This window comes from Lactuca serriola, chromosome 4 (assembly GCF_051521515.1).
Source record: "Lactuca serriola cultivar US96UC23 chromosome 4, Lser_US96UC23_V15, whole genome shotgun sequence".
Classification (NCBI taxonomy): domain Eukaryota; kingdom Viridiplantae; phylum Streptophyta; class Magnoliopsida; order Asterales; family Asteraceae; genus Lactuca; species Lactuca serriola.
This window is the reverse complement of record NC_136411.1, coordinates 14,195,123-14,212,725: the sequence shown is the minus strand read 5'-3', so window position 1 is coordinate 14,212,725 and position 17,603 is coordinate 14,195,123. Positions and strand designations below refer to the sequence as shown.

General features: G+C 41.2%; 2 pseudogenes; one reads left to right on the top strand and one right to left on the bottom strand.

Annotated features, from left to right (window-relative positions):
* Positions 1–3,003: 3,003 nt before the first annotated feature.
* LOC145098063 (aldehyde oxidase GLOX pseudogene) lies at positions 3,004–4,992 on the top strand (annotated as a pseudogene).
* A 1,762-nt stretch (positions 4,993–6,754) lies between these two features.
* On the bottom strand, positions 6,755–14,154 carry LOC145098061 (protein NRT1/ PTR FAMILY 4.6-like; annotated as a pseudogene).
* Between the last annotated feature and the right edge of the window lie 3,449 nt (positions 14,155–17,603).

Genomic DNA, 17,603 nt, shown 5'->3' with positions numbered 1-17,603 from the left:
AATATATATATATATATATATATATATATATATATATATAGGGTAAAGTGAATATACCTAACAACCTTATATAAGCTTAGGTACCTCGGCGAGTCTTGGGGTGACTCGGCGAGTTAGGTCGCGGGTTAAGTGAAGTTTTGAGTATGGGGACTCGGCGAGTCATTGGGTTGACTCGACGAGTAGGGTCAGTCAGGGGTTGACTTTGACCTTGTCTTTGATCAATGATTGACCAGTGGTTCCAGGGGTATTTTGGTAATTGTTGTTTATCGTTTAAGTTCAGTGCATTGGCGGCTATCCAGGAGTGGAGATCGTATCAGTGATCGGAGCAGCTCGAGCTATCTGTTCAGTCGGCAGTTTCGAGGTGAGTTATCCTCACTATATCGCTAGGGTTTATGGCACCAATGCCAACCCTTTTATCGGATGGAAATCCGGGTAGTTGTTTGTTGTTATATGTTATGGGCCGGAAGGCAATATATGTTATGGGCCGGAAGGCATTACTATGTGGACCGAAAGGTCATGGCCTGGAAAGGCGTATGTATACATTTAGTATGTTGACTGATTCATAGAGTAATGTTATGATAGTAACCGGCTAGACCAGTATCTTGTTAGAGTAATGCTATGATATGTGATCTGTGATCGATTGTTGTCTATGAACTGTTATATGATTGTTTGTTATGTTATATGTGCATTTTATGCTTATGGGCCGGAAGGCAATATGTTATGGGCCGGAAGGCGATATGTTATGGGCCGGAAGGCGATTATGTTGTGTGATGGACCGGAAGGTCGGCGTGGGTAGGACCGGAAGGTTTACCCAGCAGGGACGGAAGTCCCCTGAGACACATGGACCGGAAGGTCAGGGCCTGGAAAGGCGTATATGTGGTTGGTATTCTGGGGGTATCTCACTAAGCTTTCGGGCTTACAGTTGTGGTTTTATGTTTCAGGTTCTCAAGAGTCTGTGGCAAGGCAAAGGCGTGATCGTACCGTTCCTCGCGTTGGTGTTTTATGAATTGAACCTGGGAAATTACTCTGTTTAATAATGTATTGAAAACCTTTTTGCAACAATGTTAATAAAATGGGTGATTTTGAAAAGTTTTAATTGTTTTGAAATTTTGGATGTTACAATATGTATATTGGGCTTCTTGTTGAAATTAAACATACATGGTTTGTTTTTCTCAAATATATATGGATGTTGGAGTGACAATGCGAACATACTATTAAGTATGAACAGAAATGTGTATTACCCATATCACTTCATACTGGGGGTTGACGACGGGCATAGGGTGGAGTCTTACGGACAGAAGTGCTGGACATAAGTGACAGACAGAAATGACGAACAAAAATACATGGCCCAAAGTGCAATCCAAAAATGCATGACCCTCACATTTTACTTCGATATATAATTGTGTCACACTCATACAATATATATATATATATATATATATATATATATATATATATATATAATATTGTTACTTGTTGATTATAATGTGTTGGTTGAACATATCATGATATCTTAAGCTAAAAGATGATCACAATTCAAATTGATGAATATATTCTCCTCTTAATTCGGATGACATGTAATTATATCTTATAAATTGCCAATGTTTGTAGTCCGAGAAAAATGCAGAAAAACTTTGATATCCTACTTTCAGCTTTGATCGATTTCTTTCGTTGAAAAAACTAATTTACCATTGGAGTGTCATCTCGTATCCCCATCCAAGATTGTTTTAGGGTATCACTGGAGTCAAAGGTTAAAAGAAGGATAGAGCGAAGATTCATGGCAAGTCTTTTTATCTCAAGTGTCTCGTCAACCCAAGTATTCATAAATCTTATTATATACATTGATGATACGACAATACACACGAAATATCAAAGGGTATACTCAATATTAGACACACTACGTTATATCATACTTCCTTTTCATACCAACTCCATGATTCTTCCTAACTCGATCGTTGATGCGTATCCTCGTACCACTCCTTAGATACTACAAACGATATTTATCTTAGCAATAGATAACTTGCCCTCCAACATCGAATAACCAAGGCAAAACCAAACATCATCAATTGCCACTCTATTTTTGTTTATTACATTAGTATGTTGTGATTATTTTAGATCACCGTCGTTTAGTATGCTGCTCAGATTTGACAAATCGATATGGAATTTGATGAAAATCGCACATAGTATGTCTATTATAGAAACCAATTTTTCAATCCTTAATTTAGTGCTTAATATCCGATCATAAATGTAACAAAATGATGACAATTCTAGATAGCACAATTGGGCTACCAGAAGGGCAGGCCGGATTTGCATGCTTCATGATTGCATACCAAGCCCAAGACGGCGAAGTTTACTTTCCATATATACAAATTGGGTTTGATTTAATTCCCATAAATATTAATTATTTAACTTAGCTTTGATAGTTACATTATTTCCAAAAATGTACTTTTTTATTTTAATTATTACTGATCTCATCATAAATATACATTTAAGACGTGAAGTTCCTATATATACGTTCTGAATCATGAGCTGGTGTGTTCATTTTTTATTTTATTTTTATAATTATAAATATAAATTGTTCTAGATCAAAAAATGTTTAAATTTTATATATTTAGCACGATTAATTATTAATCTTTCTGAGAATTTTGATAATACCGCTAAGCGTTTATATCATGATGAACTTAACTTTATATTATATTAGCCGTTAATAAGCTTTCTTTCGAGATTTGGCTCCAGTAATGTAATGATCCACACATTTTGCCTACTATAGTTGAATATTTTATATTTATTTTTACGATAACAAAAAAGTAATTATTGATCGGATCTTTTGTAAAATCTGTTCTGATTAATTATCATGTTGAAAATAAAGGGGTATATATATACACACACGCACAGTTACATAAACCCTAAAACCCTCCGGAGTCCTTTAATTACCTCCCAAAGATTATAAAGCCGATTAAAGGGTCCCAAGAACACCCAAGAAAATCTTATTACAAGTTATAAATGGCGGCAATATTGTTCAAGAATCAATCTTTCTTCTTGCTCATCACTAGTTTCTCTCTCCTCCATCTTTGTCTCGCCGATCACCATCATCACCACCGCCACCACCATCATCATTTTCATCTCCATCGACACCACCGAGGCCATACTCATACTCATACGCCACCCCCTCCTCCGCCTATACCCCCAACACCACCCACGCTGCCTACACCGCCCATACCACCGCCTACACCGCCTCCCACACAGTCTACGACGCCGATAATGGCGCCTACACCGTCCACAGCAGTGCCTACGCAGCCAACACCGGCGATACTGGCTACACCGCCCATGCCGGCAGCAGGGCCTACACAGATCATTGTCAGCGGACGCGATGACCGTTTCTTGCCACCCAAAATTAGAAGAGCGATTGAACCCAAAAAACCGTTGGGAAATTGGGTTCTTCTGCAAAGAAGTATAGGGATTTCTGCCATGCACATGCAGCTTCTACACAATAACAAAGTCGTTATCTTTGATCGGACCGATTTTGGACCATCAAATCTCAGTCTCCCGTTCGGAGAAACTTGCCGGATCAACGACGAAGTGGTTAGACCTGATTGCACCGCTCACTCCATCCTCTACGACGTTCCTTCAAATACATTCCGACCGCTTACAGTACAAACCGATATATGGTGTTCATCAGGCTCCGTCGATCCCAGCGGCACACTTGTGCAAACAGGAGGCTACCACGCCGGCGACCACAAAATACGTCTCTTCACTCCATGCCGAGATAATTCTTGTGATTGGGTTGAATTGGAAAGGAATTTAACAGTTCAACGTTGGTATGCGTCAAATCATATTCTCCCCGATGGCAACATTATCATCGTCGGTGGCCGGAGAGCTTACAGCTATGAGTTTTATCCAAGAAACCCAATTGGGTCTTCTTCTTTAAATTTGTTTAATCTCACGTTCTTGATAGAAACAACAGATTTTCAAGAAGAGAACAATCTGTATCCGTTTCTTCACCTCTTGCCGGACGGAAATCTGTTCATCTTTGCGAATCAACGTTCAATATCCTTGGATTACGTGCACGGCCGAGTCGTTCGCGAGTTTCCGCCGATTCCCGGAGAAAAAAGATCGTACCCATCAACCGGTTCGTCAGTTTTGTTACCGATTTCGCTCAACGAAAATGTCCGATCGCCGCCTGTAGAGGTTATGATTTGCGGCGGCGCAAGAGGAGGGTCGTTTCCGATGGCGGAGCAGGGTGTGTACATGGCAGCTGCAAGAACCTGCGGACGTATGGACCTCAATGCTCCTCAGCCCAGTTGGACCATGGAGATGATGCCCCTCCGCCGGGTAATGCCGGATATGATCGTTTTACCGACCGGCGACATCATCATCATTAACGGAGCGGCGAGAGGTACCGCCGGTTGGGAGAACGCGGTTGAACCGGTTTTGCACCCGATTCTTTACGAGCCAAGAAAGAGACTATTCACTGTGCTCACCCCCACCAAAAGACCCAGGATGTACCACTCAGCAGCCACGTTACTTCCAGATGGCAGAATCTTAGTGGGTGGAAGTAACCCACACGTGTCATACGAGTTCACCGGAAACTACCCAACTGATTTGAGCTTGGAGGCCTTTTCGCCGCCGTACATGGACGGGAGATTCGCTTATTACAGGCCTTCAATCTTGTCCGTTGAATATGGTATCGATGAGGGTATAATCTACGGTCAATATTTCACCATAACGTTGACTATGTCCTTGACTGGTTTAGATCTAAGGGTCATCGTATCGTTGGTTGCACCCTCATTTGCGACTCACTCATTCGCGATGAATCAACGGGTGTTATTTTTACACGTGGCTTCCGTGGAACAGTATTCTGTGTTTGGGTATAGGGCTACGGTACGTGCGCCTTCATCACCAAATGTTGCACCGCCGGGGTATTATATGCTGTTTGTGGTACACGATGGGGTACCAGGTCAATCTGTTTGGGTCAATTTACAATCGAATTAGTTTTGGAAAATTCTTTTTGTTTTCATTTTGAATTCTTTGGTGTTCTAAGTGAAGTTGATGAAAATATACTAATTAGTTTTGAAATTAGTTTCTCTATCCTAATTAATCAAACTTTAACGTGATTTCAATTTTTTTGTGTTAATAATTGGTTTTCGGTTTTTCAAAATCGTACTCTTAACTTGGTTCAAAATAAAAGCTAATAAAACCCGTATCTTCTATATAAATTAACACCGGAATGGTATAAATCGATTTAATTATCGGGTTGATTGGTTTTTTATTTTGTTTGGTTCCGATCAAATTCCAAGTAGATACGTATCCTTAGAAAGTAATGTGAATGGAGAATTATTTCCAAGGTTAAAAAAAAATTACTAGAAGGCATTTTGTTTCCCACTATTACGTGTCATTATCATTTATAGCTAAAGTTATATTTTGACATACAAGAAACCCAAACAACAAAAAGAAAATAGCAAACCATAAGAATCAATGCAAAATTGCCTTTAAATTTTGAAACTTAAATGAACAACTAAACAACTAAGAGCAACACATCAGTGATACTCTTGCAATATATTTGTAAAGATCACTTGTATAATGTTTGCAAAACACATAGATTAAATATTTGATTAAAATATTAATATAATTTTTTGCAAGTCTTTCAAAGTTTTGAAAGAGACACTTATATATGGCATAAAATAATGGCTTACTTGGCCTTGCAAACCATTTGCAAGCAATCCATGTCGATGGTCTTAGATAGTTATTTTATAAGATTCCAAAAATATCTTATTAAAAAAATTATTTTATAAGATTTTAAAGATATCTTAGGGCTTGTTTGATTTTGGTTGAATCTGGTCAACATTTTTTCTTACTCATGGTTAAGCAAAACCTCTGACTCACATGAGAGATTAATAGTTGATTCGATTGAACACACCCTTCTAAGCTTGCAAGTTGCAATCATCCCCTTCCCGACTCCCTTGATTATCTTTGCATCCAATTTTTATTTTCCATATTTTGTATTTTTTTTTTATAATTATTCAATATCTTTGTTAACATATTTTATCAAATAAATAAATATATATTATCCGACTGATATAGCAAAATGACAATATGATAATATCACTATATTATTATTTTCATCGTTCATCATTCCTTATACAAAATCAAACTACAAAGTTTCATAACTCAGTCTGTCTTGTCACTAGTAACAACTATTAGACCTTCCGCTATGGGGAATCACCCTACGCATGATGTCCTATGTGGCATGGAAAACCACCCCAAAGATGGGTGGGTGTCTTGTGGCATGGTACCCGTTACGCATGATGTCCTATGTGGCATGGAAAACTACCCCAAAGATGGGTGGGTGTCTTGTGGCATGGTACGGAAGAAGTTGGAGGCTATGATTGGTGGAGCTTTTGTTTGTGTGTATCTCTCTCTACAATCTCTCTCTTCTTCTTTACCCCTTTACTAGTGAACACCATTTCCACAACCCATTAGCTTAGTTGTGGAATGGTTAAAATAACGACTTGACCTCTTTTCATTCTCTTTTCACGCGTGAGGATACTCTTGAGCCTTATAGAGCCTGTCTTCTCACTAGTCATATCTAATTCAATAAACAATTATGATAGAGCCGATTACATTAAAAACAAAGTATTGGAAAAGAGTCAAAGACAATTCTACCAACACATAAACGACTGATTTGTTTTGTTAATTAAACGAATTCGTGAGAATTTTGAAAATTAAATATCATTTACTAGAAATTCATATGATCTTAAATGTTTCCTGATATTGAATTGTACTTGTAACGATTCGCCCAAAAAAGATAGTTTCCAAAATTCAACAAACTCAAAACACATATTAAGTGGGTGTTTGGGAAACCATGGCTGTCGGTGGTATCTGGCGCCAGTAACACCATTAACAACCGAGACGATCACGCCACTAAGAAAATAATCCATGGACAAAGACGCCCAAGAAAACGAAGTAGCCAAAGATCTCATTCTAACGGGCACTTCTGTAAACGAAAACTCCATCAATCCAGCCAACACGAAAAGATTAGCAGATCCCAAAAACAAATACTGAAACGAAATCCACAGGAACGAAATAGGCAATGGTGCCACCATCGCAACTTTGGCAACTTTCTTGCGTTTGATCTCGACTACAGCTGCGACAGCCATGGCTAAAATGGAGAAACATAGACCCAAGCCAGCTCTTTGGAGATGAGACACACCCATCTCAGATTTTGTCCATTTTCGTGCAAATGGGATTATAATATGATCGTAGAGTGGTGTCATGATCATCAAGAAGACGATTGGGAAAACAGGTAGTGACGCAGGTGGGACTTTGAACGAGCCAAGCATCGTGTTCATTGTCGTGGCTTGTTGGACGGAGAACGTAGAGAGTTGACTAAACAGCAATTAAGTATAATGGTGCAACCAAATATAGGAAGAATTTGCAGCATGATCTTGGCATCTTCTACCTCTTGAACAGAGCACGCGAGTAATCTATTGGCTGGTTTGTTTTCAACCGCTCGGTTTAACTACTCGAGGGTGTTTGAAAGTCTTGGTCTGTCCGTCTCATGCTCTTTCGTCTGCTGCTCATCGGAGTTGTCGACTTTAGAAACATTTAGAGATGCTGCGCACACCACCTGTTCGATGAAATGCCACAATCAGTCTTCAAACACGAATATAGACTCATAGCTACTGTATCGAGTTATTACCTTAAACATGGTTGCAAGAGGGCTTCCATTGGGTACCTTGCAACGATAGAAGCCTGAACCAGCAAGGAGGATAACAATTGGCAACAAGATGGCTATGGTTGAAATGCCAAAACTTCATTGCCAACCTACATTATCTTCGATCCATAAGTACCATAACACCAAGGTGACAGCAATTAGACCACCACATGATAAACAAAATATAAAATAATTGAAAAAGGTTGATCTTTGCATCCTTCCTTTGGGGGTATTTTCGTCAAATTGTTCGGCTCCTAGTGTTGGTAATGATCCCTTTATACGCTCGACACCAATAGCCACAAGGTAGAGACCTAAGAACAACATGGAGGCTTTTCCACCATGAACTTGTATGCAAGGAAGGGTTTTGGATGTTTCACATGGTGGGCGTTTGAGGTAGGGCGATCGAGGTAGGAATGTTAGAATTATCAAACTCTGTATAATTAACTAGTCAATTCCTGTATATTGTTTGAAAGCAAAATATAAGTTTGGACTTTTGGACGAGCTATTTGAAAATAATAATATGAAAACCAACTTCTAGGGCTTTAGGAGCTCCTTGTTTTTAGCTGTTAAGAAAAAGCTCTAAAACAAAACACTTCATTTGACAGTAAAACCTTTTAGCTTTTACTTTAAATAAAAAACTTCAAACCCGAAAGCTACTTCAAGTAGTATATGACAAAGATTTCTATATTTTTACAAATCGACTTAATTACCATTTTTTTAATTATATTTCTATTTTATATTTTTCAAAGATATCCTTTTATGTAATTTTAATTGTTTTAAAAGTTTACAACTACTTTTTTCCGAACAGATATATAAATAAATTCTATAGGTTTACTTTCCAACTACCGGCTACCAGCTTAGTTTTGCCGAACACACCCCTATTGTTTGAAAATCGGTTTCTTGATATAGAAAAGTGTAAAATTATATAAGAAATTGTTGTAAGAAGAGTGATCAATGAAATAAATTTAAAAGTACTAAAAACTCGACGTCTTCGCTCATCAAGTAAATGTAGTAGCTAGTAAAGAAAGCATTTGATAAAAAGCCACTAAGGAGTGCAAGGAGAAATGCGGTGGCCATAAAGTTTGTGAAATCAATGGCGGATCTTGATGGAGAAAGATGCATATACTTTGACAGATATAACACCATATTGCTTGCATTTGCCAAAAAGGCCAAATTTTCGAGAATTTCAACAGCTATATATATATATATATATATATATATATATATATAACACAACACAAGAGATAAGATGTTAGACAAATCCATAATCTTTTTGAATATGCTAATGTAAGAAAAAAGAATGTGCAAGTGCAACTTGACTTTTATGTCAAATGGCTCATATTTAACTTTGAAATTAATGTGAATTATATAAAATTATAGAAACATGCTAAAATTTGAAAAAAGTTTGTCTTTTAGAAAACTAAGAACTTTGTAACCAAAACAAACAAAGAGGCACGCACGCCACTATGGCGATCTCTTTGTGCATGTATGAACCTATAATTTACATAGCCTTCCCACACATGTATCTCGTGCTCTACTTCCTCCTACAATAAATTTAAAGCAAAATATATGGATATAATATGCATAATATAAAAAGAATCGAATCAAATTTCACATAAGAAAACAATAAGAAGATATTACCATTTCCCCACTTGAGTGAAGATTGCAGGGTGAGATGAATGAAGAAAAAATGTGCGTAGTTTTGAATAAAATGGTTGGATCATGAATGTTATTTTCAAATGAAAGTGGGATCAACTCAATGTACAAGAAAAAAGAGTGACAGAATAATATAATAGAATATATTGGAAGATGCACATAATATTAGCCACTCGAGGCTATAACTCTGTGGACCATCCGGTCCTAACTCTGTGGACTCTCTGGTCCTAAATCTGTGAACCTTCCAGTTCTAACTCTGTAAACTCTGGAACATACACGACATGGATCACATAGAAATAATGCAGTGTATCACAATCACATAAATAACATACAAGATACTTTGTGATATAACTCTAATTACCACTCTAGGTAAAGTATAGTGAGAAGACTCACCTGGCAAGCCGAAAGCAGCTATCCTCACACTTGAATCTCGAACTCACCACCGCCTAACACATAGGATGAATATCTCTTATAATAACTCTTTTCCACGACTCAGATAGTCGAAGGCGGTTCCTTCTCTTTCTAACTCTCTAAGGTGGGTAAAAGACCATTTTACCCTTACAAGGCCTCTATTACTTATGTTGACCAAAACCCCAAAGTCAACAGAAGTCAAGCTCAATTCAACAGTCCAGATTTGACCCTACTCGTCGAGTGCACCCATGCGACTCGTCAAGTCCCCTCGCATCAGCTGAACTCTACCTAGGACTCACTCAGCTCGTCGAGTTGAATCCCAATTCGGCAAGCCAACACGGGGTCAAGACTACTCGGTCAAACGCGCTACGACTCGTCGAGTCACCCATGGACTCGGCGAGTTGGCTCCCATAGATTTCTCATTCAGCCATTTGGGGTCAAATCTGCAACCCAAACTCATAGATCTAACCTCCTACTACCCAAGGGTCATGCAAAGGTCTGAACTTGAGGCGCATGCATAGTGTATTTTGATCTATACACCATTTTGACTCCATTGAAGCTGCATAGCTTCAAAGCTCCAAGGTTACTCACTCAAGGTTGCCTACTTTCTGGATCTATGGACCTCACAGGGTCCAGATCTACAATTGACTCAAGAAGAGGGTTTGGATGCACCCAAAACCCCATCAATATGGATGCAAGCCCAACTTTACAACTAAGGAAATCTACTCAAACACAATGGAGGCAAGAGTTGTACCAGATCTGAAGCTTGAAATGAAGATGAGACTGATCCACCAACTCTCCTCTGAGATCCTTGCAACTCCCTTGATCTTCTTCTCAACGAAATGACCTCCAAGAAGCCTCTTTCCTCTCTATCTCATAAATAACTCTAGGGTTTCTCTCAAGGGACGAAGACACTATTTGGAAGGGGCCAAGGAGGCTATAAGTGCCTTTAAATAGGTCCCAAACCCCGGAGATTAGGGTTTCTCTGCCCAGCACCTACTCGGCGTGTCCCTCTCCTCGGACTCGTCGAGTCCACTCATTAAATCCACGGGAGAACCCGACTCGAATCGGTGATTTGGACCCTCAACTCGTGGAGTCTCTCCTTTAATCACAAGATTAACACACACCAATATACCTCTAAAAATCCGGATGTTACAATTCTCCCCCACTTGAATTAGATTTCGCCCTCGAAATCACTCTTTAACCACACAAAGTTCATCAACACGAAAGACACCACCGGAAGGATCTCATACTACACGGATAACTTTCTCATTGGACACCTGAAACCACACAGAAACTCCCAAGTCCCAAAACTAAACCAACTCTTCGGTCGCTAATATACTCTTTCCCAATATCTGGAAACTCTAGTGGCCTAACTCGCCGCCAGACCACCTACTATAGCGATCACCATGATATTCGCTCGTCGAATGTCAACCTTGATAACCCACTGATCCTCTGATTCTCACAAGACCGAATCCAACGATCGAATATCGCTCACTCATACCAACATGCTAAAAGATCTGAATCATGCCTCAAGAAACGGAAGGGTCCACACCTCACTAGGGCTCATCCACTAAACCGCTATCAGCACCCATCCGACATAGAATCCTTAACACTCTGCCTTCAGACACAAGGGAAAAACCATACTTGCTTAGAAGTGTCTTCAGACATCACATTCGAAAGCCCCAACTTCGTTTCTCATATCCCTTTTCAATACTGGCACTAAGTCAACTCTTGACTTCACAGTTGAACCTCCAAAGGTCACCCATAACATGCCCCGAAATGACTCACCGACTTCCTTCTCACGACAACAATCTCGGCCTGGTGACACACAAGTCACGAAGCTCTCTTTACCCCCAATGAATACCACAAACCCACTAAATCGTTTCATCCTCGACTTCTGTCGAACACCACTCCCTAGATACATGCGCCTCGGGGTACCTCCCGTACCCGAGTGTTGACCTACACAGGTCTAAGACATTAGCTGAATAACAATACCCCTCATATGGAACCCACCTTCGATTCCAGAATCTCATCTCGTCTATCCAACACACCACCATGACTCAACTCAACTCGAGAGTTTGGTCCGACCCAAAGTTGGAACTACTTGTCCCAATGACCCACTCAACTCATGACTCGTGACCCGCAACCCATGCGTACTTCACTTATCCAATTCCTCCGGATTGCGATGTCTACACCTTACTCAGATTATAATGATTCCCGCTCATCGAGGAGACCACAATCTCGCTCCTCGTCCGACCACCAGGTCCCCAAGAACTCAAAAATAAGGCTACCCAAGACTAACACTCCTCTGCGTCACGCTCTGATTTGCAAATAATACGGCTTCCTGTAGTGCCATGATACCCTCTTGCTGACTAGTGAATACTACGGCTCCCCGCAATATCACAACACCCTCTCGCTGACTAGTGAGTACTACGGCTCCCTGCAGTATCACAACACCCTCTCGCTGACTAGTGAGTACTACGGCTCCCCGCAGTATCACAACACCCTCTTGCTGAATAGTGAGTACTACGGCTCCCCGCAATATCACAACACCATCTCGCTAACTAGTGAGTACTACGACTCCCCGCAGTATCACAACACCATCTTGTTGACTAGTGAGTACTACGGCTCTCCACAATATCACAACACCCTTTCGCTAACTAGTGAGTATTACGGCTCCCCGCAATATCACAACACCCTCTTGCTGACTAGTGAGTACTACAGCTCTCCGCAGTATCACAACACCCTCCTCACTGACTAGTGAGTACTACGACTCTCCGCAGTATCACAACACCCCCCCTCACTGACCAGTGAGTACTACGGCTCTCCGCAGTATCACAACACCCCCTCACTGACTAGTGAGTACTACGGCTCTCCGCAGTATCACAACACCCTCTCGCTGACTAGCAACACTCTCTCTTATCATCCCACATTCTCATACTCACGTTAACACCACACCGCGTCCTCTAACTCATGCTCCGCGGACTAACATAGATAGGTACCCACACTCATCCAAATTACTCATCATAGTATCCGACGACGACCGCCATAACAAAACACCTTTCCCTGATGCATTCCACCTTCTTAAATGATCCCTCTTGATGTCAATACCCGAAAGGCTCCCACTGGAACCGTAGATACTTGATTCACCACTTGCCGCCTTAAACTCATGACTCTAAAAATAATTCAGAATTTAGGGCATCATACTCGGATACCTCGGAACACCATCGCAGACCATCACGATGTCCTGCCTAAATCACCGATCCCATACTTACGGCATCATACACGGATACCTCAAAGCATTCCCTCAGGATGTCATAACTATCCTTCATTTCACACAACACGCAACTTCGGAGTATCCCAACTCTCAAATGAAACACTGATGAATCGACCATGACTCGGAACATGATGACAACCATCTGAAACTCCCTCTTCTATTGCTCAAAACTCATACAGGAATACACTGAACAACCCTGAGGTTGGCCGTCTAATTTCACATCTGCTCTTCCTAAACTACATATAACAGCCCATACATCGGACCGGAATTTCCCGACCGCCGAACTAACCTTACAAGCCAAACCACCTCGAAGAATTTCTAACCACTACAAGTTCCCTGACCAACGGCCACCAGCCATGGAGACACTCATCCTTTCATGAACACGAGCCTCCTACATAAACTTACTCTACACCCCACCTTAACCACCAATAACGTTGGTATTATGAATCTATACCATAGGTCTCTATATCAAGTTCTCTAACCGCTCCTTGAACCAACCTCTGATTCTCTCAATAGGATACCCGACTCTCCCCCACTCAGGGTTTGAACCATCATCATTTGACGCACCAACAATCTATCCCATAGACTGTTCCCACCTGCAACATCACACCTACTCCTGGAAGGTGCTACGCACGCTCGATGATCTCCCGACAGAGATCAAGCAACCCCAAATAACCCCACGCTCAGATGAAATCCTCAGAACTTCCCATCATGACTGCCTCTAATCATTCAGAAACTCACACCCTCCTATCACCGGACCTCCCCAACAGTCCAATATTACTCTGACTCTTAGACTGGAAATAATGAACTATCATTCTCTTCATCCTCGATTCCTCAACCAACGCTCTATCACATCACTCATCATAAGAGCAGAGACTCCACTTCCACTCTCGATACCCGTCATAGACAAAAAGCCACCACCCCGATATACTCATCTTGATCATCCGTTGCTACAAGTAACACGTGCCCTACTATACTCGAGTAGGGTGTTTCCTGGTCCTTGACCATCTTAGTTCCCACCGACAGCCTGCTCATGCTATATCATTACCTCGCGGCAGACATACTGCCAAATACTACGGTGGAAGATCGCCATCAATGCTACCCCGCAGGACTTACCCCTATGCTCAAAAGTGAAGATCTCGACACTTATCATGTTTCCCACAGGAAACGGGAATAACAACACTCATATCACAGAAGGTGACGTCTCCACTATCGGCTGATTTCTCAACTCATGCCGCAATCCTTCATATAATACCATCTCTACTCATAGTTGAGTCTTGCGACTCTAACTGACATCTCACTAAAAACCCCTCGGAAATCAACTCAAATCTCTTCTCAAGGTATGCTCTGTTGAAACTCGTTCAACATGGCCCTCTGATCCCATATTCTATCGCATCCGGTCATAGAATAACCCAAACACGACAGGATAACTGGAAAAAGCACAAACACTATCTGCTACGAAGCATGGTACTCGAACCAGGACATCACCTCTCGCTCTGCTACCGATCATGGTACCCAAACCATGACATCACCTCTCGATCTGCTACCGATCATGGTACCCGAACCATGACATCACCTCTTGATCTGCTACTGATCATGGTACCCAAACCATGACATCACCTCTCGATCTGCTACTGAGAATGTCTGGAATACTCCCTGTACCGAGTATGGGTCCTCTGCTTTCAGTAGTACGGGCCTATACTACCTGCCACATCTACCCATACTCTTTACACGGACCATTCCAGATTCCTTGAGTAGCTGCTCAACCCTCTCAATCACCAATCCCCATACGTGTACTCGCTTCCCAGCGAAAAGCTCTACTCTGCCAGCGTACTCTTCTGACTAAGGTCACCTCCTAGGCTCTTCCTAGGTTCTCACAATTCTCCGTCGTCATCTGCTGAGAAACTCTTTATGATGCTAGTCATCTACCTTCTGAATATCGTCACATTCACTTGGTAGCTGACTCCCATCATCGGGAGTTCCACAAAGCGTGAAGCAAGCAACATTCGGGCGTCGAATAAATACGTATATCCCGCTCTAGGTGATAACTCCACTAGCTCTACTCATACTCAAAAGATATCACCGAACTCTGCAACTCTACCCCCGCGGGTATCAAGCTACTCTCTCGGTAGGCTTCACAAATGTTCATCTAGGTATTTCTCCTAGATTACTCCTCTACCCAAATCCCTCTCTACATAGGATTCCTGTTGGATACTCTTACTCAGCACATACTCGAAAGTGCAACACACATAATAGCAACTCCTAGGCTAAGGTATCATAAATAAAGCCACTCTAGTCCTAAAATATAAAATACCTAGCCTATCTCTAGCATGCATAATATCTCATAACATATTTCATAACACAAAAGTAATGGTATTTTGTGAAATCACCGTTCCGGCTCTGGCTGATTGTACATACTACTCCTTCCCACTTTCTCTTAGAAACTCTTGCTCGTTATAGAAAAATCATTTATTTTGAAAATTTTCCTCATTTCCTTAGTTTGAGTCCAGATATACGCGAAGGTAGATCCGAATCCCTTAAACCAAGGCTCTGATACCAACCTGTAACAACGTGAAAATTTAAAACAATTTTTCATTTTTAAAATGCATACTTTTCATAACAAATCGTATAAAAATCTCTTTTATTCAATTACAAAGCGCAGCTCCATTAATACTCCAGGATCCTCATAACTCTTTCTCTGGTGTGTACAATCAAGTCGGTGTCGTCCCGCGATTCTGAGAGGAAAACCTGAAACACATAACACATAACACGGTAAGCACGATGCTTAGTGTGTTCCCCAAAATACCACATATAACACATATTAGCCACTCGAGGGTATAACTCTGTGGACCATCCGATCCTAACTCTGTGAACCCTCTGGTCCTAACTCTGTGAACCTTCCGGTTTCTGAATCTGTGAACCTTCCGGTTCTAACTCTGTAAACTCTGGAACATACACGGCATGAATCACATAGAAATAATGCAGTGTATCACAATCACATAAATAACATACAAGATACTTTGTCATATAACTCTAATTACCACTCTAGGTAAAGTATAGTGAGAAGACTCACCTGGCAAGCCGAAAGCAGCTATCCTCACGCTTGAATCTCGAACTCACCACCGCCTAACACATAGGATGAATATCTCTTATAATAACTCTTTTCCACGACTCAGATAGTCGAAGGCGGTTCCTTCTCTTTCTAACTCTCTAAGGTGGGTAAAAGACCATTTTACCCTTACAAGGCCTCTATTACTTATGTTGACCAAAACCCCAAAGTCAACAGAAGTCAAGCTCAATTCAACAGTCCAGATTTGACCCTACTCGTCGAGTGCACCCATGCGACTCGTCAAGTCCCCTCGCATCAGCTGAACTCTACCTTGGACTCACTCAGCTCGTCGAGTTGAATCCCAATTCGGCAAGCCAACACGGGGTCAAGACTACTCGGTCAAACGCGCTACGACTCGTCGAGTCACCCATGGACTCGGCGAGTTGGCTCCCATAGATTTCTCATTCAGCCATTTGGGGTCAAATCTGCAACCCAAACTCATAGATCTAACCTCCTACTACCCAAGGGTCATGCAAAGGTCTGAACTTGAGGCGCATGCATAGTGTATTTTGATCTATACACCATTTTGACTCCATTGAAGCTGCATAGCTTCAAAGCTCCAAGGTTACTCACTCAAGGCTGCCTACTTTCTGGATCTATGGACCTCACAGGGTCCAGATCTACAATTGACTCAAGAAGAGGGTTTGGATGCACCCAAAACCCCATCAATATGGATGCAAGCCCAACTTTACAACTAAGGAAATCTACTCAAACACAATGGAGGCAAGAGTTGTACCAGATCTGAAGCTTGAAATGAAGATGAGACTGATCCACCAACTCTCCTCTGAGATCCTTGCAACTCCCTTGATCTTCTTCTCAACAAAATGACCTCCAAGAAGCCTTTTTCCTCTCTAGCTCATAAATAACTCTAGGGTTTCTCTCAAGGGACGAAGACACTGTTGGGAAGGGGCCAAGGAGGCTATAAGTGCCTTTAAATAGGTCCTAAACCCCGAAGATTAGGGTTTCTATGTCCAGCATCTACTCGGCGAGTCCCTCTCCTCGGACTCGTCGAGTCCACTCATTAAATCCACGGGAGAACCCGACTCGACTCGGCGAGTTGGACCCTCAACTCGTCGAGTCTCTCCTTTAATCACAAGATTAACCCACACCAATATACCTCTAAAAATCTGTATGTTACAAGTTGGATGTCCGTCCATTCCAACGTTAAGCTTCCCCCATGTGACTTGCACATGAGGGTATTTATGTCATTTTACTCTAAAGGACATTTTCTAAACATATAAATTAATAGTTATATCCATTAAGGTGGCAGAGTTTAGTTTCAGACAATGACTTTACACTCTATCTCTTTCTCCAACAAAACCTTTTGATCATCCCATCTTCTTCAATCGTGCGTTCTTATTGTAGTTCGACAAAATAGTTCATCAGATTTAAGGGTGTGTCGAGGAAAATGGTGCTCACATTGTGGTCTTTAC